This window comes from Phaethon aethereus, assembly GCF_964289735.1.
Source record: "Phaethon aethereus genome assembly, chromosome: 3".
NCBI lineage: Eukaryota > Metazoa > Chordata > Aves > Phaethontiformes > Phaethontidae > Phaethon > Phaethon aethereus.
The window spans coordinates 116,088,833-116,115,728 of NC_138576.1; the positions used below are offsets into that span (position 1 = coordinate 116,088,833).

Genomic DNA, 26,896 nt, shown 5'->3' on the forward strand with positions numbered 1-26,896 from the left:
CAATGAAATGTGTGCACATCTGGGGTTTATTATGTTTTGCAAATATTCAATTGCAGAGTTTTTGCATCCCGCAGCATCACCAAAAGTGATGTTGGACTTACTGTCAAATTGGGATATTGCAGAGGGAGGCAAAAGCAGTGCTGACAGAAAAGCAAATGGTAGATGAGTCTCATGTTTCACGTTATGTCTAAAATTGCTAGAATAATTTGTACTTTCTACATGGCAGTTACAACCTGACAGGAGCAATTACATTAAGCCTACTAACTCTTGCTAATACTGCAAGAGGGATTGTAGTGTTGTCTGACTGAGGCTTAAGCCAGGTGTTTAATATCAGGTACTTAAGTTCAAGCTTTGAGAGATGATGTAAACAAGAAGGAAGAGAAAATGCCATTTTTATTTCTGGGATTTTGGAAAATGATGTAAGACTGCTGTTCTCTGAATTACTGTCAGCCCTTATAAAGTGGTTCTGCGGACTACTCATTCCAGTAGGTCTAGTTTTATGTTTTTATTGTCTGTTGTGCTGAAGCAGCTCAGACTACTTTTTAACAGAGAATGAGCTGTTTGTGTTGCATACAACATGCATGCTGCTCTGAAACTGATGTGTGTAGTGTGAAAGATCTCCAATGTGCAGTTCCCTCAAATGGGAAAACTTGGGGAATCAATCAAGGTGGTGGTTCAAGGATCTGCCTTATGGTACCTTCAGAGCTTGGCTTTGCTCGATGCTGAGCCTATGCCGGATGTCCCAGCTGCTCTGGTGTCCCTTGGAGATCTTCCATTCATGAGATTGAGCTGGGTTGATCTCACTTAGGTTTGCAATCCTGTTGACAGAAAGCAGGATAACTGGCTGTCATCCAGGTGCTAAAAGGGCTTTTCTGTCTGAATTTTCTGAGTATGGTGGTCTCTGGTGACATGGATTTGTGGAGTTGCTGTGGCAACCTGCATAGGTTCCCTCAAGCCCCAGCCCAGTTCCTGGCTTCCCAATTAGCTTCGCTAGCCATTCCACTTGTGAGAGGGGGAGTAGGGACTTGGGCTTTGTTGCAATTGCCTTCTGGACAAGCAAAGCAGCTTCTGAAGGGGTAGGGGCAGAGAGCACTACCTTCCCAGAGAGCATGCAGAGCTGCAGCGCAGTGCCTGCCTTCCCTCCCCCCGGCTGGTCGGATTAGTGAGTGCAACCTCCCTGCTGCCTTTGCTTGCTTATTCCTGCCATAGTTAAAGGGTTTTGTTGTCTCCAGGGCCTAATGCATTTAGGTCAGAGTGAGCTAAGCCACAATTTAAATTAAGCTTTTTGGAAGTAATTTGAAAACTTGTGCTGTTTTCATTTTAGGTGAAAAAATATTGGTAACATAAGCAGAAACATGGCTCTTAAAACAGTGCACACTGCAAGGGAGCTCATTCCTCTGAAGTTTGAGTGGAGTGTAGTTCAAACAGAGCCTTGAGCTAAACCCTTATAAGCAGAATTTTTAAAGCTGTCAAGGTAATTCAGGACCTGATGCTTCCTAGCTGAGGTGCTCCCTGGAACATGCAGCCTGTGCAGAACTGTCCCTTTCACTCCTGTGAATCCAGTGTTCAGCATTTTTGGCTCCACATACTCACAAATCTTCTGGAGCTCCAACGCCTTCTCATGAGGATGCTCACAAGGCCCTGGGTGGATTTCTCTTTGAGCGTGCCAATGTGAATCACCAGGGAGAAAACGAAACTTCCCATTTTATGTGGATGTTTTCTAACAGATAAGAAGCTGATTAATTAAATGGTAGACATAGCTGTAATATAGGGAAATTAAAGGTTGGAGAGAGATAAAAGTATCTTTTTGTTTCTTTTAAATAGAATTTTAAACACATCCTTATTATACATCATGGGATATTATATGCATACCTGGATCGAAATTTTCTCATCTTCTCTTCAGAATCTGACCACCCTTCCCAGCATGATAGTCTTGTTTTCATTTTCTTGTGAGGTGCCCAGCACTACTCTGTACTTAACGTTCAAGGGCAAGCTAAACATGCAGTGTTCATCAAAAACTGTTCCAGTTTTTATTTTTCAGTCCAACAGGTTCTGCATAACTGATGTGTTTTTATAAATCTTGATTCAAGTATAAAGCACATAGTTTGCTCCTGTTTCTGTGAAGTCTAACAGCAATTGTGGAGAAAAATCTAAGCTTAGTGAAATGCTGCTTGGAGTTCCAAGACAGCAAGAGTTGCTTATGTTTTGGGCTTTATATACAGTTGAATATGCACTTGGCTCATGATCATATCAGTTTAGAGTTGAAGGTGCTCCTCTTGGTGGCTTAGGGAAGCTGGAAGCATCAAATTGTTTGAACCTGACCTTTAAGTTCCCATCACACCTCTCAGTGATGCATGCCAGGGGCTGGAAGATGTAGATGTAGGAAGATTAGCCAAGCCATTGGCCTTGGGATGAACAGGGTTATTTTATCCCATATACCTAGCAGATGAAGGTGATAGAGCCAGTTGTGGTCACAAACATTGCAGTCTTTCTGCAGATTCTGAGGATTCAATAGCATCAATATAATAGTAGCAGGTCGATCTTTGCCTAGGAGGGAAGGTTGATCTCATCATCCCTACTCTCAGCTACCTTATTTGTGCAAGATCACTTTACCCCCTTGCATGTTTTAAGTGTGCTAGTAAATGGTGCTTTCTTATAATACAGATATTTTTCTAAGACTAGATTGTTGCCAGATGGACATGCATGTCTGATCATTTTGTGGCACATGGTCACTGCAGTAGTTGTTCCCTTTATACCATCCAAGCCACACAGTTCACCTAAAATAACTTTTGACTTAGCTTTGCACAGCGTTGAGCCTGGAGATGTTCTGAGTATTGTATGTGTGATAAAAACATGAGAGAAGCAAATACGTGATCAGGACTTGAATTCTTGCAGAGCTGTTTGTGATCTCAGAAACCACAGGAGTGTCATGTTACTCAATTCCCAGATGGAGATGCCTTATAACGCCTGTGTGAAATGTTCCAGCATGCTATAAACATGGAGCCTGGATGCTGCAGAGACCATACATGGATAGAAAAGAGCTGTTTATCAGATGGTAGCACAAGTTCTGATCTTCAGCCTGGGCACAAGACTGTGCCTACTAATGTCTATACAGTTAACTCGCTCTGTGAAGAGGGGGTGTGCAGGGAGAGCTCTTACACGTTTAAGTTGGGTTTGCAGCCCACCTTGTGTCTCCTGGATATATCACAAACATACCTGAGTGTCCATTCCCAAATTTCAGTGGGGATGATGATAAATGTAGTAGACCAAGGGTCAGGGAATGTTGCTGGGGGCACAGAATTTCTGTTACATATTTCTGCTTTTGCTATTTCAGAGTCATCTTAAATATTTTTGTTACATCTCATTGCATTCTGCCTCTTACTTGCCAAGGCTGGTTGCCTTAGTCACCAGGGCTTTGGTAACTAGGACGACAAGATTGAGCAGGCAAAGGTAGAAATAGTGGTAATAACTTTCTCAACCCTTTCTGAAATTGGCTTGTATGAACAAATATCATGCACGTGGGCGACTTGTGTCAGGAGTCTGTTCTCCCTTTCTGCCTGAGACATCCTGAAATCCTACTGGCAGCACCACCCTAACAGAGCTGTGTGCTCTGTCCCCCTGCAACTAGAAAAATGCCCATCAGGGTTATGTGAATGTTGCTGGCCACCTCCTGTCTGGAGCATGGCATCCTATGCTGGACCTGGAGCAGAGTCCAAGGGGCACCTAAGGCAAGCCCTCATGGGCTTGCACTTGTGTGTCTGCCAACTTGGTGGCAAATCCTGAGTGGGAAATGTCGGCACAGTGTGTCTGCTGGGATGGGGAGGCTGGCTCACAGTGCTGGGAACAGCTGGTGGCTGCCATAAAGTCAGTTTCTTCCACAGACATTGTCCTCTCCTGGAATAGTTACTTATTTGTTGGTTTGTGTGCTTACTGTTGGACTGAGGAGTGTCTAGGAGATAGTAATTGGTGTCCTGTCTCTCATTCCTCAGGTGACTGACTTTTGAATACCGTTTACACTATGGGTATAGTTGGAGGTCAGCTTCTGATGCAGTTCGGCTTTGCTTTGAGAGCAGGCTGTTTCTATCCTATCAGGAAATCCTGAATCCTGATTTGGGGCAATGAAATTGTATCTCCCGAGCCATCTTTGAAACATGTTGCTCCTAGAAGCTCCTGTTGAGCTGCATCCGCCTGTCTGTGCCTTGTGACTAACGCCTTTTCTGCAGCAACAAATTAACACTGTGTTCTGTCCTCTGGAAGGCCCCCAGCTCCATCAATTTGTGCTAGCAAGGCACTCGTCTAATATTCCTCACTGCTCTGTGCATTGATTTCCTTCTCTCTGCTTGTTTTCTCTCAGCTGGACATGATAGGGAGCCACAATGAGCACGGTCAAGGGATTCCCTGGAAGCACAAGCCAGTTCTTTGTGGGCACCCAGTGCAAGCTTAATAGACTCTTGAACACTTTAAGACAAAATCAGCCACTGTCCCCAGTGAAACTAAACCTCCAAACAAACCCAGGTCAAGGAACTTGGCAGGATCTGAGGGTTTCAGCAGCGTTTGGAGGAAGGGTTGTAACCTATTAGTCCTTTGTGAAGATTGTCCTTGAAGTGGCAGGGGAATACGTGTGCAGGGCAGGAAAGGGTAATAGCTGTGGAAGGCTGCCACTGCTGTGTGCTTGCAAACATCAGTCCCTGCTCCAGTTATGAATCCTGCTGCTTGCAGAGAAAAAAGCAGCATAGACTGGTGTTTTGCTGCAAAAGAAACTTTGTACTCACTCTACTTTTGGTTTGGATTTAATTTAGATTTTGAGCTAGATGCTCAAAATTTGTTACTTTTCATATTAGAATGCAATATCCAAGCCTTAGGGTATATGCTAGCCTTCCTCCCAATTCCTCGGCTACAGCTCTGTAGTCAGCCACCCATGGGCAAGACTTCCTTCTGTGCCACATTGCAAATTTGGGATTGTCTGGCCATGCATAGAGGAGGGCTGGAGGAACTGCCCCTTCAGGAGTAGTGGACTTCAGGGACTGCAGCATGTCCGTCTTTTGCTCAGCCACAAAAAAGAGGAATAGTTTGGGCTGTTTTACTCACTTGGTAAGGATTAAAAGCAATTCCATTGCCAGCTGTGGTTAGTCAAAACTGTCTGTAAGAAACCTGCTCATGATGTCTTAGTTGGCTGTGACCATGTTTGCCTCTTGATCTGGGACAGATGATATCTGAGGCTGAACACCAGGGTTTTCCGTGGCCATGGCCTGGCTCAGGGAGAGGGTGTCCCATGCTGCTGAGCCTTACCAGTGGTTCTCCTCAGGAGAGGTCCCCAACGATGCAGGGGAAGAAGTGGAGGGTTTGTGTTAATGTGACGGGAGCAGTGTTGGCCTCTTGCTTGCCAGAGGAGTGCATGTGTGTGGCAGGGCACAGGAAATCATAGGTCAGAAACGTCAGCGATAGGATAACTGAGCTATTTCTGTTCTGGTCACGCGGTCCAGTGGGTGGCTGAACCCTCCCCAAGATATCTCTGCAGCCTAATGAAAAGCTTAAGTTAAAGATTTGAGTCTTAAAAATAACTGCTCTGATGGCATCCCTTTAACAAACAGCACCTAGACAAGGACTGCAGAGGATGCTTCTGCTGTGGATGTAGTGTTCCAGTTTGAGCAAGTATACCTGTATCTAATCTTAAGAATAGTGTTTTCTGATTTGGATAATGTGGGATTTTTTTAACTTCTGCAGTCTACTGCTTTTATTTATCACTGCTCACCCATCAGATGAAGACCCTGAGTGTCTTCCACAGGCCCAGGAGCATGTTGAGACCTTGATGGTGTTCTTGAGCTTCAGGTGGTACCTGGACTTGTAGCTGTTGAGTGTTGTGCAATTCCAGTGGTTATATGCTGTTGTCCTACTGTGAAAGCAGATGGTTGCCAATAGCAGGGTGCTAGACTGAAGGTAGGTGCTTTGGGTGTCCTCTCAGGACTAACTGCAGATCCAAGGGTGCCCTTAGTGCACCTGGTTGTGGCTGTTCAGGGAAGACTCTGGAGAGCAGCACTGGGGAGAGATGACCTGCCACCTCTGTTACCAAGGAAACAGTGGCTGCATTTCACAGCCACTGAAGACTTTTTATTCCAGAGTAAAACATTAATTTCCAGACTGCAGCTGCATCAAGCCTCTTGGGCATTAGCATGCTGATCTGTTTGGTTGTGCCTGACCTCTTGGTTGAATTGCAGCAGCTCGGCTGGCTGTCTCTGCTCTGCCTATCTGCCCTTTTTCCAAGAGCCCATCCATCTGCTGTGCATGTTGTGTGTGTACACAGAGGTCCATAATAGATTGTTCTGAGGAGTGAGGAGTAGCAGAAGTGGTCAATAATAAGAGCTGCAAATGCTCTTACAAGAAAGACATGGTTAGGTAGTATCTCACAGTAATACATAATTTTATTGACCACAAATATTGCAGTCATCAGTGTGAGGAGATTCTGCCTGCTTTAACCAAGCACAAGAGCTGTTGATAGTACTGTGATTCAAGAGGTCTGGGGATAACCTTCCCTAGGGCCTATCTGTCTTTTGTGACTTGTACTGGGGAGGGTACAACTTGTGGTTGAGCATCTTGCTACTGACTAGTAATTTTAGGGAAGCCATGGATCCAAGAGCTGAGAAGTCTTTTGGAGCAGGTTGTCACTGGGACATCTTGTGGTCATTCTGAGCCATTGTCTGATCTGTGAGTCCTTCACTAACATCACCACCTAGGGTGAATCTGCAGGGTGTTCTTGCTCAGATACCTCATTAAGGACCTGTCTACCAAAGAAAAACAAGCTGAGCAATCATGACTTGGCAGAGAAGCAGTTAAAGTTGTCAAAAAACGTAAGTCAAAGTATCATTTTCTGGAAGAGCACTCTCTTGCACTCTGCATGGCTGCAGAAAAGGTGCTCTGCTCATAGGGTTGTGCGTGGTGCCTCCTGTGTATGCTGGGGATGCAGCTACTAATGCAGATATTGTGGAGGCAGCTGGTAGGTAGAAAGCTGGCAAAAAGACCTTCTCTCTGCTGTCTCAGTTGCCAGGGGAGCAGTGCTCAAGGGCTCTGCTGTGTCAATCTGTTTGCAGGGAGCAGCCCCCTGTGTTCCTGCCACTCCATCTCAAACTGCTGGGCTTTGAATGTGGTGCCTCCAAGTGATAACGGTGGAGGCCAGCATGGCAGCACGTACATGACAGAGGGCACTGAGTGCTGCAGCATCGGCACTATGGCTTTCTCCTGCTGTGGCCCTGTGCTCATCTAGCCATCCTGCAAAGGGTGGTGTGCTGTGACAGTCTCTTTGCACATCAGCAACTGAATGTGCCTGTGGGAACTCTGGAGGCCTTCTTCGAGGAAGGAAGGAGAGGGTGTCTGCTGTAACTGCGTGTGTTCTGGGGAAGCTCTTTGCTGAAGAGTCTCTGTGTTAGTGTTACTTCCCACGTTTCTGGGAGCTGTATAGGTTCAGTAGCATGTCTGACACTTTTCAGAGGCTGCCAAGCTCTGTTTGCTCTTTCTCTCTCTCTTTTTTAAGCTAGAGAAATGGGCCAGTTGAGACAAAGTACCATTAGTTAATTTAGCATCAATGACTATGTTTCTTTGCCTGTCCCTTCTGATGTGGTGGGCTAGTTCATAGCCTGAAGTTGTTTTCAGGGAAGGATTTTCCATCTGAGGATGAATAACCTTGAGAATCACTGTGACAAATCAAGATTGGTTTGTCACCCCTTCTCATACGTTGGTTGCAAGGCATGGTAGCTTTGCTATCTTTGTTCTGATGGATAAGGTGGTGCTAACAGCACAGCCTCACACAGAAGTGTTGGACAGTGCATGGGCAGTGTCGTACAAGTGAAGCTGTGATGCCAGTCATTTGCAAAGAAACTCTACTCCAAGAATGGAGGATTCTTTTATTTAAATAGTTTTGTGTTTCTTGATTTAGAAGATGAAGTTCCTCTTGCAAAAGGGGTTGGGGTTTTTCAATACCAGAAGAATGGATATATGTAACCACCATTAGAGAAGTTTGAAACAAGAACATTAAAGAAGGCTGGATTAAAGGTACTCATGTAGCCTTACTTTAGTTCTGCTGTTTTCTTAGCCTTGGCAGTTTGAATCAATGAACTTTAATGAAGTTTGAGACTGCGGAGTCTTCAACAAAATGAAAAAAAAAGAATCCAAGTAAGTACCCTGCTATGTGACATTATCTTGATATCTGCATGATCACTGCTTGGGTTAGGGTGGACCTAAGAACATGAATATGGCTGTACTGTTTTGGTCTAGAACTGCCTTAGCCCTGAGTCCTGACTGTGGCTGACAGGATGTTTACAGAAGGAGTGCAAGAAGGGTAAGCATGGCCTCCTGGCTCTGAAGGTGAAAAGCTTGGGTGCTTCCTTGGCTGGAACCTTTCTCTGTAGTGGGTGCATTGGAAAAGCCTTTTACAGCTTGAAGTGGTGGCAGAGGAACTTACAGAAAAAAATGGGGAAAAAACCTGAACAAGTAGCCCAGGACTAGATTCACAGGAGCAGTCTAGACGGATGCCAGTCTGTAATAGCTGGACTCCTGAGTGCGATATGTAGCCTCTTGCTTCAGCCAGTGTCTTTCCCAGAAGACCAGGAGTGGTTGATGGGAAGCCACACTTTTCTAATAGTTTTAAGAAAGATTTGAGAAACTGTAGACTAGTAGGCATCAAGCACGTTAGTAAAAGCTAAAGAACAGAGGTAGTTGAGCACATGGATAGATATGATATTGGTGTGTGGGCCCTTTTGGAAAAAAGAAAATTTGCCTCTCAGGTGTTCTGGAATTGTTGAGGCATAAGAACTGTGAGATACAATTGATATACTGCTTGGATCTCCAAAAGGCTAAGGTAAGGTTTCTCAGAGGAGCTTTTTAAAAAGTGAGAGTGCTGTGGCACAAAGGGGAAAGACCTCACATGGATAAATAATTGTTTAAATAAATAGCAGGAATACATAGTCAGTTTCATGGTGAAAGCTCACCAGTGGAAATCTGGAAGGATCTGCACTCGGGTACCTGTTCAGTATAATCCTGAATAGAAATATTCTCCTTTTTGGAGAAGATTGCCGTAGCACTGAAGAACTCCAGCCCAGGGACCATCTGCTGAGGGACCGTCTTTTACACACACTCACATGTACTTACTCTCTGCAGAGCTTTAGCTGCCTACATTTTTAGGGAGAGGTTGTGATGCTGTGCTGAAGATTCAGATGTAGCTTAGATTTGCATTTCAGGAATGCAAGTGGAACTGTTCAGGCTCAATCTTATCTTTTTCTTTTTGATTTGAGAGTGTTAAGAACCTGACATGCCTCTTCTTGGCAAAATACTTATTTGAAGCCCTTGAAAATTTCAAGAGATCAGCACAGGTATTTAACTTAGGCATATTCCTTCATCCAGTTTCTTTTTGTGAAGTGCTGGATTATATTAGTCTTCTTTCCTTTCCCTAGGAAGAGGAATATTGATGCTGAATCCTGGGGACATCATCAAGCATGGTTTAAGGAGTACATTCTGATCAGACTGACAGAAGCCATTGTGTGAGGTGCTCTGGCAGCTGGATACAAGTGATTGAGCTTACTGCGGCAATGGTCTGAACCAGCTGCAAGTTTTGATGAGCTCTGTGGGTTTTTGTAGTGCAGTAGCAAGCATTTTATTCCATACCTGTGCTCGTGTCCCCAGTGCCTTGGCTGTTCAGGCATGCTTATGCATAAGCTTTGCCAGCCAGACCTTCTACTCTCCCATCTTAAGAAGCTGGCAGTGGTAGTTCACAGGGCAGTGGAAAGTGAGAAGGAAGTAACTGGGAACAGAAAACATGTATTGTTCCAGACACTGGGAAAATGGAGCTCGCTCATCAGCACTCTGCAGTTCAGCTCTAATCCATGAAATGTGCAGTGCCTGCTCAGGTACCCAGGGCTGAGCAGGCACTGTGTTGTTGCACAACTACTTTGGTTGCAAGGGCTGTGTGATGACCCTCTTGCACTGCAAATGTTCACATTTGCAGTGAAATATTCTGCGCTCAGAAATGAGAACCTGAAAACTGAAAGGCTGGAATGGTGAACCCACAGTTTACCTTGGTGATCTCCCCTGCAAGGTGGTTGCTGTTGCCTCTTGGCAGTCCTTTTGTCTGCATTTTGCCTGTGCAAGGATCTAGCCAATTCATAGAGAGGCTCTGAGCATTTGGAGGATGAAAACATCATACCATCTGCTAGAGGGCTCATGGAGATGGGAGACTGAGAGCTGCCTGGGCCTCTTCTTCTCCGACCTCTGTGTATGAGGATGCGCACAAACAATGTATTTAAACTTTCCACAGAGAGACATAGGTATCTGTTAACATACAGAGCCCAGCTTGCATCAAGTGTTGCTAGCCCCTGTCTTTGGGCTTTGTACATGGATGTTTGTGTGGGCTTGCATTGGTGGCAGGGCTCGGCGGCTTTTGGTTCTCTCATGGTGTGGCTGTTCCTGCAAAGTGCTGGCTGCTCACTCCCCTACTCTTGAGAAACTGCTTGCTGAGATATGGAAGCTCATTGCAATTCAGGAGAAGTAGCTGAAACTTCTCTTCTTCTGGAAAAGTAGGCTGAGGAAGTCTGCCTGTCAGGAATGTCTGGAGGGAGAAAAGGGGATTTGGTGAAGATGGTAAAGAGCCCAACACAATCCACCTCCATCTGTTTTAACTGAAGAGATTTGTGACCTGAATGTAAATCATAAAGGCTTCTATAAAAGTATCAATTCCTGCTAGAGTGGCATCTGGTGACCTGAGGTGCAAGTCCAAAGTGGGACCTGTGGGTCTGACTTCTCTGTGATCTTGGGCACCTCACTTTCCCTTTCTGCTCCCTGCCTTCTCATCTGAAACAAGGAGCAGTGCTGGGGGTGGGTGGGGCTGAGGAGGCGTTACTGAATGACCAGCAGCTTTGCTAAATTGGGCAGTGGGATGGGAGGATGAGGTGAATCATCTAAGCTCTAGTGATCCGTTATAGTAGCAAAAAAGAAGAGATGAGTACAAGCAGGTGTGTTTTGGCTAGTTCTTTTTTATCTGGAAGGGAAAAGCCAGGAGGGTGGTGTGTGTATGGAAGGATCACTGTTGCGTGTCTTTCCAGTACAGCAGTAGAAGGGGAATTTGGTCAACCAAAGAAACACTGCGTCTGGTTCAGATCCTGCTCAATGGGAGCGGAGCATTACTGTCCAACTTCTGGCAACCTGGCTGGCTTGCGTAGCTCTTGTTTGCACCCCTCATTCTCCCAACAGGAGTGTTTTGAGCCTACTCCAAATGGGTCTCTTTCCTCTTACCTGAGAGGTCTTCAAAGATGTGCAATTGCTACTGCAGGACTCCTGTCAGATGAGGGCTCTTGGTGGGAAGAACTTTTGCCTCTGCACCCTCATCTGCCTTCCCTCAGCAATGGCATATCCCAGGCCAGCCTGCAGTGGGAGTGGTTCGCAGCAAGTTGGCCTTCCTTCTCATATCCATGTTGTTTTCATGGCTGTGTGTCATGTGCTGGAGACAGAGCAGTGCCTGGTAAAGGGTCTTTGGACATACATTGCTCAGAGTCAAGAGCGGAGCTTGGCTGTGGACACGCTTGCATTTGCATGGGCTGTATTTGTGCATTACTACACAGAGCAGCAGCTTGCAGGCTGTACTTGCTTGAGCTTGCCACAGCAGGAAGTGAAGTGTGGACACAGACAAAGAGGGACTTATCCTGTGCCACTGGCTTGCAGCCTGCAGAAGACATTGGGAATTGTGGCATGGTAGCTCTAGTGTGTTTGAGGCTTTGCTACCTTGGAGATGGGCTTTTTAACAGCCTTCTGGACTTGCAGGGTATGGACTGCCAAGTCTTAGAACGCAGCAATGTGTCCTGCTATAAGCTTGTACTGTACCCAGGACTCCTGTTTGACCACGCTACAGTTGAACAAAAATGTTTTCCTTTTAAAAATGACTGTACTTATAACAGATAAGTGTGTGCATAAGGCTGGATGGAGGAGAAACCTTGTGAACAGCAGCAGCCTCTTCTGTTGTAGTAGGTAGACCTGTCCTTGCAGTGCTGAGGGCAATCAGCATTTAGATAGCTCTAACCTAGCTCTTCCTCCTTGCAAATGCATAGCTGGTAGCCAGGTGAGTGGTGAGTTTTCTAGCTGCCTCAAATGTGAAAGAATTTTATTCAATGTTGCTACTTCCAGTAGGTGCTGGTTTGCTTCCAAAATGGGAAAAGCCAGTTTGGTTTATGTTAGTGAGGCAGATCAGGTTTTCATGAACATTGATGGCTTTATGCTGTTTTCTGTGTATAGAATTGATTTTGGGTGATGTGAGCAACAGTTTCTCATGCTGCCAATTCTTAGCCCAGTAACTAGTCTTTGAATATGGGAGTAATATGTGCCAAGAAGACAATCTCAGTCTTCTGCTGTGCCGATGCTTTGGGACTGAAGTCCAAATCTAGATCAAAAACATCAAATGTGGGTGTCTTAAAATGCCAGACTCAGCTGGAGGCATACATTTCAAGATGGAAGTGCCTCACCAGTTCATATCTTAAAGACATGTTCCAAGGAGAGACGTTTGCTTCAGAAAACTCACTAGGACTTATACTAAAAATATTGGGCCAATGAAGAGAATCTTTTTTAGGCACAACAAGTTCAATGCATCTTCATATTAATTTCTGGCACCGTGCACTCCGCTGTGACTTCTGCCAGTGCAAATGCAATGGACCTCAAGCCTCTTTGACAGAGTTCAATATCTGTATGCTGTTAATAGGACTCTTCAGGGATGTGGACAATGGTTAGATCCCCTGTCCCTTTTGGTGGGGAGCAGAGAAACATGCAAGGCTGTCAGACAACATAAACTTCCTTTCTTCAAAATGGGTCAGAGCTGGAGTACCAATGCTAATAGTGATGCTGTTGCTACTGATACCAGACTCCTCAGGGCTCTGTGCAGCCTTGCTTCTGCTTTCTTACACTCTGCAGCATCTCAGCTATATGGGAAAAGCTTGATGTACCTTCTCACAGAAGCAGATTAAAGTCAGTAATCCATCTCTGGAAAGTCCTTTTACCCCCTTACTTACAGCAAAGCTGTTGACAGTAGCATGGGGTCAGCATGGTCACCAAGGTAAAGCGTACCCAAGCACATGTGAACTCCCTGTAGTCTTTTCTCCTGGAGCCCTATAAAAATTGTAGTATTATTCATCGTATTCATTTCTAGCTTCCTTTTTTAAAAGTGAGAGAGTGACTCACTTGTGTTTACTAGATTGAAAGTTCACAAATAATTAATCTGCTTTTGTATGGAAATGAAAGTTCAGTTAAAATCTCCAGTCAGTCCCTTAATATTAGCTCACTAAAACTACTTTAGATGCACTGGATTATAAGAACATTGATCTAAACATGTTTTGTATAGAAAGACCAATTAATTGGATGGAAGATTATTATTCCTGAGTAGTCAGAAACCAATGGATTCTGTTCAATGCCCTTCAAGAGTCTGGAGATAGCGGATCTTCTCGTATACACTCTCCCCTTTTATTTAGAGGTTCAAAGAGGAAAATAAGCTTTCTACTTTTTCAAGCTTCGAGTTGGATTTCTCAACTCTGCAACTTGCCAGTGAACAAAAGTGTTTAATTTCTGTCTGCAGAGGTATTCTCTCTGTGCATCAAGGGCAGGAAATGGGTGTCAAGGCTGGGGCTAGCACTCAGCTAACTCTGGTTCCAGTAGTCAGTCTGCTGAGTTCCCTGTGCTCATTCTGAGTTCTTTAAAGCTATGAAGCATTTTTACTGCAAAAACTTCTTTTAAGTTCACAGAAAATAGTTTTTATTAGCTGTACAGTAGGATGATTGTTAAAATTTCAATGTACTTGTTAGGTGTATTTCTCTTTTCTAAAAGATTTTAATAGAATATCTCAACTTTTGTGTCGGCTCTGAGAAGTGTTGGCTTGGCTTTTTATCTGCACATCTGCTTTGGAGGAAGGCTGTTACAGAGGAGATTAAACAGAAGAGCTTTTTGCAAACATTCTTGCTGCACTGAGGCTCAAGTGTAATGAAATCTGAAGGGAGACCCAGGATTACTGAAGGATGGATATTCTTAGCCCAGATGAATAGCCACTGTTGTGTGGTCTCCAGAAAGCACACCCACCTGAAAAGTGTTAGCTATGCATCTGTGACTGATGAAACTTGCCTGGGGTCTGGGCAGGCCTGTGTACTTTATTAGTAAGGTCCAGTTGTAAAATCCTGGCCTGCAGGACTGTGCCCTGTGAACTGAAGGTCCTGGGAAGGTGATTTTCAAGGGCAGGTGCTGTGCTTGCAGGACTTGCTATCTGACTTCTATTTGTTCTTGGCTTCCCCAGGAGTGGCAGTTTTTGCCTATGGTGGTCCAGCTCTTGCAAGATGCTCTTGCCTCTGCTTCTAATGTGAACCTTCTTCCTTCCTTTGATTGTGCTGTTTGTTTGTTCCCATCCTGTCCTTGCTGTCACCTTTCGTATCCTCTGATGACACAGACCATGGATGGATGGATGCTGCCTAGAAGCCTCTTTGACCCTGAAAGTGAGTTGGATCACTTGGGATATATGGGATAATTAGATATGATTGTGTGCAGATGAAACAAAACAAGTTTCAGAAAAAGCTTACAAAAACCCTGCACTGAACAAGGCTGATTTCTACATGCAGAGTATTCACTTTTGACCAGCGTATGATCAGTGCTGGAGAGTTAGTTGCTTCTAAGCAGATAAATTTTGTCCCACAGCTAAGACATGCCTTGGTCTTATGCTGCACATGCTTTGGCTGTTGCAATGTGAAGGATGGCAGGGTTGTATATATCTTGCAGAGGGCAGGAGTAACTTCACTGGAGTCCAATTTTAATTGACCTGTACATGCTTCTCTAATTACATGCTGATTTTAAGCAGGGATTATTCTTGTAAAGCTGTATTTAAAATTGCCAGTGCAATTTTAGTGCATGTTAAAAAACCTAAATCAGTGCAGACTTGGCATATACCCTTCATCGGGTAGAAGCAAGTTGTAGATAGCGTTCCATGGGTGCAGCTGAACCTACTGTGGCAGTTTGATACTGCACTGTTCAGCCTCATATGGGTGTTGACAGAAGTTCTGGCAAGCAGTGCAATAGTTGGTTGTCGACCCTAGTAAGCGCCTCTGCCTTTCCACTCAAGAGCACTGCAGTGATTTCTTCTCTGGTTGAGTAGCGATGCTCTTTAGCTTTTCTAAAGCAAAAGCCTCCTTCATCAATGGCTGACGTCTTGAAAGGGAGACCTCCAGACCTTCTTCCTTTTTTCAGTGTACAAACCTATTTTAATTCTCCCTGTTGCTAGTGCAGTTCCTGGGCTGTCTTTCCCCCTTGTACAAACCGGGTTGGCTGCACTCCAGCTCTGTAAAGACCCACATTGTTCTGTGTGGAATTGCTCATCACAACTGGTTATTCCCTTTAAACAAGCATCTTTAAGTGTAGGTGACATCAGAGGACCTCAGTGGTATTTGCTTCTGTGGACAGGACCAAACTGTACTCCTGTTCCCTCAATGTGTCAGTGTACGAAATACTGGAGCCAGCCCCAGTCATACTGCAAAATGGATCCTCGAGACAGCATTGCCAGGGTTGCAGTGGATGAGATGTTCATCAGTCCTTAAGACTGGGTGGGGACTTCCCTGTATTGTGACATGGCTCTGGGGCATGCTGCATTGGCTATGAGCACTTGTTGGTGGGGAGCTGATGGGGCCTAGCTTTTTTATCAGCTGTAGGACACACTGGGCTGAATATGGGAATCCTGGAGATGCTGGGTTGCTGCTCTATTGCAGGCGTTAGGGGGAAGCATGCTATAGCTGCAGTGACAGTGGTGGAACTGCTTCTCCTGTGTTAGGTTGGTCCAGAGAGCAGCAGGCAGGACTGCCTCTGTTGGGCTTGGCATCCCTGGCCCTGCCACTGCTGGAGATACAGCTTGTGTTTGTGAGGCTAGGTGCTCTGAGCATGTCAGATTGTCTTGCAGCTTCCCAGATTCTGGATAGTTGCTGGATCTCCAGGTATTGGGGACCTGTGTCTTCTGTCACCTCAGGCTCTGCGCGTCCATCCCCTCCACCACATCTGAGCTGATCCTGCCATCTGCCTTTTACGATAAGGAGCAATGGTGATGCTCTGATGTAGAATCTCTGATCGATCTTTTATATCTTACATGAGGGAAGAGTAGGGCGATTGCACCCAAAGAATCATGCTAACAAAAGACCCCGTGCTTTTGTACCTGGGTAGCAGTGCTCTTCAGCCTCCCTGGGGGGACAGCTTCCTCTGCCTTTTCTCCTTATGTGATTATCCCGGGGAAGGGATTCACCTCTCCTTTGAACTGTTAGCCTATTTATAGCTGCAAACTGAGCACCAGTGAATATAACATGCTACTAACAAGATCATGAATGTTTTGGGGGCCTTGGCTTCTCTGGGCTTGTGTTTTGTTCTTGTTTCTGCGTATTGCTGTTCATGCCCTTGATAATTTGACTTGGCTTCATCTTTTAGATGCTTGCTTGTTGGCCCTGGGAGCTGAAGATAGTGTGACCTAGCCAGGCTGCTGTGCTGCCCCTCTTTGGGCATTAGGGTGGGTTGTCTGATGCCTTCAGACCGTATTTGTTGGAACTGCCGGATAGTTCTGAATTAGGCTTTTCCTTTGAGTGATACCTTATTGGTATGTCCATATCCTGGGCCTTTAGTTAAGTTTGCTCCATTGATGTTGTTGTCCCTTGACTTTTGTCCTTCTCTTAACTGTAACTGGCTAGAATTTCAGTGTCACTTGCAGTCTTACTTAACCACTTCTTCCGTGTTAGATAGTCAGATTCAGAGGTGTCCCCTCATGGCTGTTTTCAAAACTTTTTAGTATTCTGGGCTTGAACAAGCTTTTATAGTCTTCTTTTACAGTTTGATCAGTGAACCAAAAAAGCCACATTTTTGTCTCTTCTGCTTCAGTTGGCTGGTGCAGAGCTGCCTGTGGGCCAGTCCCAAGGTATGTGCACTGGCATATGTTTTTCTAACAGGTTGTGTAGAAGAGCTGGGGACGACTCATTTCGGAAATGTTTAATGACCTCCTGTATAAAATTCTTATGTATGAGTACTTAGAAAGAAAACAAGGACACTGCATCTGAACATACAGGTTTGATTTGTGCAACACATGCCCAGATAATGGGTATAAAGGAGTGCTTCTGTTGCACCAGGTGGCTTTGTGTGCCTATGTGCAAGAAATCCTTCACTTCAAGCCACGGATTCCCACAGGTTGGTGGGAAGGATTGTATGATGAAACACCTGTCCCTCCATTTCCTGAGTTTTCCAATAGGCACTCTGGTGCTCCGGTGAGCACTACAAAAATGTGCTTTAATGAGAATAAGTGGTTGGTAGGGTGTTGAATTTTTCATGTATATTATGAATTCAAATTGTCTTAGCCAGAGTGTCTTTGGATGGCTGCATGTGCCTGGTGTGGCTGTAATACAGGATGTCGTGACAAGGCACACTAAGTTTTTCATGGACCCTTTTGGTAGACAAAATGTCTGTCCTGATAGCTCCTGTCTCTGCTTACAGCTTGCTGAGATGCTGGATGAGCACAGTGATCCTTGGAAAGAATGTCCTGTTCCACTGGGACAGCAGCTGGAAGTGAGCAGCTCCAGGTGCATGGAGTGTCATCTGCTTCGTCTTAGCCCCAGGGCCCTGTCAGTCTGTGATTAACTGTCTGACACTGCTGAGCCCAAGTTGCATTGCCTTTGAGAGCAGGGACTGTGCCTGCTGGGCAGTGTGGCAGCCTATTGGGAAATCTTGTGGTGCCAGTGAGCATGAATGACTGCAGACAGCAGTTGCCTGCGAGCTTTGCCTGGAGAGGTCCTCCAGGGAAAACTGCCTTTCCTCTGTTCCCGCTGGAGCTCAGGCTGCTCTACCTTTGCAGGGCAGCCTGTCCATGCTTCTCAATGCCTGCTCCTAGAGAGCCTGATGTTGCAGAGGTGGACCTGAGCACAAAGCACTGAGGGAGGCATTTAGTGCAGCTTTACAGGCAGGCGTAAAGCTGTGATAAAACAGTAGCAGCCTGCCTGATAGCTGTGCTGGGTCTAAGGTTGTGCCAGTGCCATCAGAGATGGAGCAGCTCTTCCCTGGAGTGGCTTGGCTCAGAAAGAAATTGTTTAACAGCCGAGAGGAAAGGTGATGTGCAGAAGGCTATAGCTTGCCTCAGTGAACAGTGGTACCTGCCTTAATTGTCTGTACTGGTAGGTTCAGTCCCTGGTAGTTCATACACTCTGCTGGGCAGAGCTCTGTATTGAATTCTGTCTAGAGAGAGAAGGCTTGCTAGGAAGGAGGGGCAGGAATAGCCCTGCCAATGCTGACAGGCTGTAGTGGTTTGTTTCCTGTTGCCCAGGTTCTGTACTGGCTGCATATGCAGGCAGCGCTAGCGCTAATCCTTCTTGGGAGTTTGTGATGCTGGGTAGGCGTGGCGCCACAGTAGCAGCTGCTCTTTCCTCCCCCAGTGGGACTAGCTATGCTGGCAGGAATGAACCCTGAGATCAGGGTAGGAAGGATGCATGTCTTGTGTGTGATTTGCTCTCCAGGCTGGCAAAGCAGGTGAGATCTCTCAGTCCACAGCAGGGATGAGTCAGGAGGTGGCATTTCTCAGGAGGAAGCAGTCAAGAGGTGGCATCAGGTTACATATTGAGTTTAACTCTCTCTTTGCTGTGTACAGTGTCCCACACTGAACCATCCTGGAAATGAGCATAGCAGCAAGCACTTGTGTCCTAGACACAAGTCCACAACACAAACAGCTAGTAGGCCAGAGTGGTCCATTTCTTTTCAAGGCTACCTGTATTGCTGAGTCCAAAACTGTGGAGCTGTCCATAGCTATGTGTCATGGTTTAACCCCAGATGGCAACTAAGCTCCATGAAGCCATTCGCTCATTCCTCCTGCCCCCACTGGTGGAACGGGGAGGAGAATTGGAAAAAAAAGGTAGAACTTGTAAGTTGAGATAAAGACAGTTTAATAGGACAGCAAGGGAAGATAAAATAATAACAAAACCAAAAACAACAGTAATAATAATGATAAAAGAATATACAAAATAAGTGATGTACAGTACAATTGCTCACCACACACTGGCTGATGCCCAGCCAGTTCCTGAGCCGTGATGCACCCGACCAACTCCCCCAGCTTATATAGCGAGTATGATGTCATATGGCATGGAATACCCCTTTGGCCAGTTTGGGTCAGCTGTCCTGGCTGTGCCCCCTCCCTGAGTCCTTGACTAACATAATCATTACTTAGCAATAACTAAAACATCAGTGTGTTATCAACATTATTCTCATGCTAAATCCAAAACACAGCACTATACCAACTACTAGGAAGAAAATTAACTCTATCCCAGCCAAAACCAGGACACTGTGGAGCCTGCAAAGGACAGCTGTGCTTAGAGAAATCTGCCTGGGAATAGGAAGGGAGCGTTTCATCATAAAGGCTTTTTTTTTTACTTGCCTCCGCTATTGCATTTACATTGGTTTGAGAAAGCAACACTTGCCTCGTTTAAAAGCAATTTGCTTGGAGACATGCTGGCATACACTTGCCCATGTGATGAGGCATGTCCAAACCTCAGAGGACAGCTCAGCAGCCTCGAGAAGGAAAGCACATGTGCTCTGGAGCAGCTGGCTGCAGGCTTGACCAGTGGGAATCCTGGGCAGCTTCGCTGGGTTGAGAGTGTCACTGCTGTCTGTGCTTGGTGGGGATGCTGGAAAACAGGGAATACTCCCTGATTTTGTGTATGGCCTTGGCCAAGCATTTATGAGAGACCTGTTTTTCCACTGCAGCCAGGCCTGCTCTATGTTGATTTGGAATACCTCTGCAATGGCACTGAAGAAGCCATGCATCCTCATGCCTCTGCTTTATTGCCATCCCGCTTGGAACAGCCTACCCTTCCTCACTATGCCATGGGCAGCAAACAAGCAGAGGGATCTCAACATTATCTCCTGTCCCGAACAGCCATTCTTTCATTAGAAATGCAATGTTATGAGTAGTTCAGATTGTCTTCCATGTGCACTGCCTGCATGTTAACGTTTTGGCGGCACAACAGCAGCTCAAAGCCTGTAGTAGGTGTAGCTTTTTGTGAATAAAAGTACTATGCACCCTGAGCACAGCACTGGTCTATCTGCCTCTCCTCATGTGACTCCCTGTGTTTAGGCCTGATGTACACTCAAAAATGCATCTTGGCTGATCTCTTCTAACAAGGATGTTTCAAAAGCATAACCTCTTAAAACCCTGTGAAGGAAACAGCGGCTGATCCAAGAAGAATTTTGGCTACAGTTTGGCTACAGCTATCAAATACCAGTTTTGAAAGCCCTGGGAATGATTTTGCACATCGTGTTAGATATTTAGAAAGAATATTTTTATATTCTCCTGGGTAAATCCAACAGATCTCTTCTGTAATGCTGAGTGAATCTTGTGTCTTCCCGACAAAATCAGTGAATCCATTACCTGGCTGTGCTTGATCCTTCCTCACACCTGGCTGCTTTCACACAGGTAGCAAGCAGCTCTGATAGCTATTGCTGGTGATCACTAGTAGCTAATGCTTCTGGCTGAGACATGCACATGATCTATTGATGTTCTTAGCCCCTATCTTGTAGGTGCATTTGACCCAGCCTGGTATGTCTGCTATGCCTTGTCCTAACTGTTGTATCTCTTTGGGGTGTGACCTGCTCTTTCCTGTGCATCTGTTGTGAGTGGCTGTGCTGTCTCAGTGGTATTGCAATACTATGAAATATATATCTGAACACAGAGGAGTGATAAGAGCTTGTGATGCGAGAGCGGTCTATTCCCAGGAGGCCTCCAGGTGGCAGTCGGAGCTCCTGGGCAGACCCATGCGTGGTCCCTGCAGTGGGAAAACCGCTTCTGAGTGTGTTCAATAGAGCACCTGGGTGCAGCAAGCTCAAGGGCAAGTTGCTGACCAAACAGAGCTGTTCTGAGATTATCTGCCAAGAGATTAAATAGTTAGGCACTCTTCCAAGGGCTGATCAGAGAAGAGCATGCCTCATAACTGTACATACACAGTGAGATAGTGATGTTTAATGCAGTTAAGAATGAACTGCCCAGTCAGATGAGAACAGCAGAGCCTGTTAGGGTGGGCTTTCTCTCCTGTGAGAATAGGAAAAAAGGAAAAATGAGGTGCTCCAACTGAATACAGTGGTGCTGAGATCCCATTTAATGTGCTGCACTGGCAGGGCCTGCACTGGCCTCTTTGAAAAGAGGCTGCAGTCTGTCTTGAATGTCCATCCCAGGGGGCATGTGCTAACCAGGATGCAAGGCTGTGAGGAAGACTCTGGGCAGCTGCAAGCAGCCAGCCATGAAGACAAGGGGGGGTGGACATATCAACTTGCAGGATGCTGTTTTCTTCCCTTTGTCTCCCATTTGTCCTTACTGAGGATGCCATCTTGCTCTTGGTAATGTGTACACTGTCATTCTTTGCTGTTCCCAGCATGCCTTTGCCCTCTGTTATCCTCCTGCATATTGCAGCCAACTTGCTGCTGTGGGCAGAAGGAACCCATTCTCAGCACAGGCTTTATGTTCCTTTGCTGTTATAACCTCAGAGACAAAAGGAAGAAGAGTGTCAGCTGGTCCTCTGGAATGTCTGAACTTTGGACTTGGGTTTGCTTTGTCTAGAGGCACTTGGAAGGAGTTGGGATGATGGAGGAGACCAGGAATAATCACATTGGAAAACACGCCAGATTTCCTAAGGAGGACAGAGCCATAAACTGTGAAATGCTTTACAGGAAATGAAGGGACATAGCAACCTGGGGAGTTTTGTCTTCCTGTCCCTCATGCTCTGGGATTTCCTTTGGGATCAGTCTAACATACCGCAATTTGCAGTAACAGAAGTCTGCTCTGGATCCAGTAACCGGGCAGACGTGTGCTATTGCTAGAAGCTGCTGTCTGCCAGGATTCTGGGAAGCCAAAATGCCTCTCCCATGGCAAGGAGAGGATTGCTGGTCAGCACCAGGGCTGTTGTGCTGCACACCACCTTTCGTAGCTCAGCTGGGGGACCTGATACACAGCAGGCATTTGGTGGCTCTGGCCCTAGCTCTTTCCTAGGGGATGCCAGGAGGGTGCTGTCATGGCCTTTGGCCTCTGTATACCACTTCAGTGCAGCTTGCTTTACTTACCTTTCCCAGGCTGCAGCAGTTGCAGTTGCTGGAGGCCAGAGAGGTAAGAGTGTGTTAGCAAGCCTTGAGTGCTCTGTCACAGTTTCCCTTGTGGAGGCTCTCAAAGCAGGCTGATGTCAGCTTTCATCCTGGTTCATCTTAAAGCATGTAACTGGCCCACCTACCTGTCCTGATGCCTGAGCTGCAGAGCCTGATGAAGAACCTGCTGCTGTCCCAGATCATCACTCCTGTTTGCTGGCAACAGGGACTAGTTTCTGAAAGCGGAGTAGGTCTCTCTGCCCCTCTGCGTGCACCAGTGGTGTTTTGTGCATACATATCACTTAGGGAGTATCTTCACTTGAGAAAGCTGTGGCTGAGAGTGCATTATGGGCAGTATCTCACTGCTTGCACCCCCTTTGTATGCTCTTCCCTTGGCACCTGCTTTGACCACTATCAGAGGTGAGCTGTAGGACTGGACACCCCTCTGATCAGAGGGGTTAAATCTGCTTTTACAAAGTGCTCTTATGAGACTAGCCAGTCTGCAGGGCGAGCTGCAGAGCATCCCCATCGCCCGGGGTGTCTGGTCCTGGCTGGCTGCCTTCTGCCCTCTAGTGGGAAGCTTTTCAGGAAATAGGTGCTGCACAGCAATTGAGCAAGGGTGCAGGAGTGTCCCGTACCTTGTGAGCCCCACTGAACATCTCTGAGCTGTCAAAATCAGGAAGAATATTGAGGGGCTGCTAAACTGCTGCTATTGAAGGCTTAGCCCACAACTGTGCAGCTAATAAGGGTGGTAGTATGGACAAGGACACATACAGGGCCAGTGCTGGCAAAGGTGGATGTGCTCCAACATTTGTAGGTGTCGTGGGAGCTACAGGCAGAACCCAGAGAGCCTGGCTGCTGCTGCTTGAAGAAATCGGTGCAAATGTTCAGGAAAATAATCCTGCCCGGAAAATGAGCTGCCATTCACCAGTGGCCAGTAAGCCAAGCACTGAACAGCCCAGGGTGCCAGCAGAAAAAATGTACCGTGTCTGCTCAGGAGTGTGAGACCTATTTAAGGTTTTCTATCCTGTTAGTGGCCAGATGTACCATTCAAAGAACCCTCTTTGCTGCCTCACTTTACACTCTAGCCTTCACCTTCCATGTGTGATCCCAGTAGAAGTGCTCCTTGACACTTCTGCCTCCTCAATGCCTGTGTCCTGTGCAGAAAGAGATGTCTGAGGTTCCTTGTTTAGACAGAACTCAAGCTGCTTCTCTGCCAGGCACCTTTGCCAGTTTCTAGGTAAGTTTTGGGTAGTTGTGCAGCTCCAATTTTGCAGGATGCTTCTAAAGCTGCTGCTCCCCTGCTGCGTATGGTGTACTCCCAAATCTTTTTGCTGAGGCTGTAGGTAGGTCAAAATTGTTTTCCTCTCTTTACTAGTTGCTCTGAGGTTTACCGGCAAAGCACAGGCGCTAATCTGCTCATCTTGTACTGTGCACAGATATATTTTCATCCTGTTTTCTTTCCCTCTCTGCCAGCTGTAGGAACTGTACCCCTGGTTTGTATTCCTCTGGCATCAGAGGCTTTAGAGGTGTGTGGCATTCACTGAAACATTGGCCTTGAAATGAAACAGTAAAACTAGTCGCTGTATATGTCATCTGTGAGCAGCAGTCACCTGTTGGGACAGGAGCTTGGATGAATTTGCGAACAACAGCTGGAGCCAGTGCTTTGCTGCTGGCACTGAATTTCACAAAATGCATGTGTTATAGGAGCTTTGCTTTTCAAGATGAATTCACAGGCCAGGTTGGTGACAGTGTTATAAGTGTTTCATCAGACTTCAGAGCAAAAACTCCAAATTCGCCATTTAACTAGAGAGGCAGGAAACAGCTGGGAAGCTGCAACCTGGAGTGGAAAAAAAAAAAAAAAAAAGGAAAAATGTATCTAGAATCATGCTTTGGGGTGTTTTAAAAGTATGACTTCAGTGTCTAAGAACATACTCTAGAAAATTTCACCTTTGAGGTTTTAATGCTATCAGACAGTTAACTCGATGAGTTCCTAGCTTTGCTCCTTTCCCTCTTCCCCCAGCACCCTCTCTTCTTTTGATCTACTTGCTTGCAGTTCAGAATCTCAACTTTGAAAGTCAGTGCTTGCTTAGCTAAGGTGAGTGAGAGTGTGCCAGTGTGCATGTGTGTTGGTGCACACATACATATGCTCCTTAGCCAGAGGTTGTGCTGTTGGGATGCATGTGTTTGTGTGTGTATGTGTGTGTTCCTTTTTTGTTACCATGATCTTAGCTGGGAGTGGTGGCAGTGATGGGTGTGTGAATGTATGTATGTATACATGTACTCCTGTTTGTTACCTCCTCAGCCAGCAGCGGTGGTGGGGTGTATGCTCCTGCTTGGTACCAGGTTCAAGAATGAGGTAGAGTGGAGTGAGTGAAAAGTAGGAGCTGCTTTATTTTGTTGCATGTTTAAAATGCCATGATCAGGAAAGGGGTTTTTTGTCTGACTGACCATCCCAGTTAGTGATGGAAAGAAGGCAGCATTTTTGAAGATAATACCAGGAAATGATGAGTCCTTCTCACCAGTAAACAACCAGTACTGGAGTTCCAGGATGCTGTCCGACTGTCCTGTTTGGAGCTCATTTTCCTTGTTGCTGTCAGTCATGTTGCTATCAGTGTTACACAGTCATGTTCACCACAACTCAATATGGAGGAAGTCCTTGCAGTAGTTCCACAGCTCAATAGCAGTTGCTACTTACCTGTTTAATTATATGAGCAAGTAGATCCAGATTTATAACTTAGCTACCAAAACATTCAGTGACTTGGGGGGATCACACGGTGATCAGTTCTGGGCAAGACCATGGGGTAGTCACCATGGGATTTGACTGAAGTGTTCAGAGAGGCATATCATTCTGACCACTGTGGATAAATCCTGTCCTGTAGAGATCTGCAGGGATTAGTGTGAGACCCACTGCTGTCCAGTACTGGCGCTAAACACCTAGTGGTGACACAAATCTGGGTGATGCAGGGATTGGTTAAGTAACAGATGAAAAGAGGGTCATCAGGGACAGCCAAGCTGCTAGGGAGCACCCTTTTAAAAACTGTCTGCTCTTGTGCAAATAAGTACATTTAGACTCCAGAACATGTGTGCTAATCCTTGTGGGAAGGGTGGAAGTATTTTAGAAAGCACTTTTTTAGGAAGCAGTTGGAGTTGCAGGGTACAAGCTATACCTGAGCTAGTGACATCTTGGAATGCTGCAAGGGGGAAAAGCAAAGGGTGCAAGAGGGTAACCATCTCTGGTTTGGGTATTGGGTTTTGGCATGTGGTATGGCAAGGACCAGGGGCAGAGTACAGGATCTCACACTGTGTAAAAGAGATCTTGAAAACTGGAGAGAGGTAGAAAGAGAAGAAAGAATCTTTAAAGTGCCTTATCAGAGATAAAAGAGCTGCCCAGCTGGGCAGAGCTGATCAGTATGCATGTACTCTTCCCTGAGAAAAAATACCAGGTACTGACAGGACTCCTGAGTGCCTCAGAGAGGAGCATGAAGAGCTAATGAGTGGATGAGTTTGGATAAGGAGCATGTTTTTACAGTGGGAACAACCGCCAGGTAGAATTATAATATTTCAATGTCCTCAAATTAAGACTGGTTATCTTTATGGAATTTTTAATCTTTTGGGGATAACTTTTCCATGCAGGTAACTATAATGACTAGATCAGTGCTGTATGGAAAATTTGAGTAGATGTTCTGTCCTTGGTTTACACATTCAAGCCTCATTCCTCTCTGTGGCTTGTCTAGGGACTAGGGACAGTCAAAGTTAGCACTGGTTAGTGATGGTGTTAGCTAAGCTTAGCCTCTTTGCAAGCTTTTCCTTAGTACATCTGGTGTAGTTGCTGTACCCCATCTTTCTGGCTAGCACTCAGTCCTGCTCTCCCTGCCCTAGAGGTGGCTGCCTTGCCTTTGGCCATACTCCCCACACCTCACTCCTAACCTCGCCTAAGTATTTCTGGGGAGCAAGAACCCTGCCTTAGATGATAAGATTTCTCTCTTCCTACAAGCAGAGACTCAGAGGGGAAGGACGGACAGAGATGGGATCATGGATTGTAGTGCTGGGGTGCACAGGGTACAAGGGGCTATAGCCCTGGGCTTTGGCTGAAGGATTTCAGGCTATCTGGCAAAGAGGTGGGCAGAGCTTGCCTGCACTCCCAGCTTCCTGACTTCTGGTCTCCACTATGCCCTGCTATCCACACACAAAGGACAGAGCAGCAGGGTTGCAGTCACAGTCCAGCAAACCTTCTGCACAAGCTAAAATCATTCTAGCAGGGAGGGCAGGTACATCATAGGAGTTAAGTGCTTGCTAAGCCTTAAACCTGTCCTTGCAATATGGCTGTCTGTCCTTCCCTTTCCCGTATTGTTCCACCTCTAAGCTGTTCTACACTGTTGCTGTACATTAGCATAGCAAGGGTAGTTCTGGGGTTTTTTCTTAAAAAAAAAAAAAAAAAAAAAAGGCAGGGAGGAGTAGCTTTGGCCCTCAGAGAGCACAATGTGTCAGACAGAAAGGTATTTGATAGTGGCCCATCTGTTCTCCAGGAAGGGTGGCCTAGATCTCGGGTACAGCATACTGGTATCTACAAAAGTCCTGGGTACCACTGGTTGCAGCAATGCAGACATTGAGTGTGGAGCATAGGGGCTAGTTTGCAAAATGTGAGAGTGCCAGTGCTGCTTGTTGTAAAAAGGTGTCTCCTCTGTGCTCCCTGACACATAGTTCCTCACAAGTAGTCTCTGTGGGAGTCCTGCTGCAGGCTCCTAGGCAGGAGGTCAGGTTGTCT

The 26,896-nt window shown here is 46.0% G+C and overlaps 1 protein-coding gene across 1 annotated transcript in view; it reads left to right on the forward strand.

The window, feature by feature from the left end:
- The window catches only part of LOC309403934 (phosphofurin acidic cluster sorting protein 2-like), a gene marked incomplete at both ends in the record, with an annotated part of 70,089 nt that overhangs the window by 20,784 nt on the left and 22,409 nt on the right, over nt 1-26,896 (forward strand). The gene's annotated exons all lie outside the window — the stretch shown is intronic.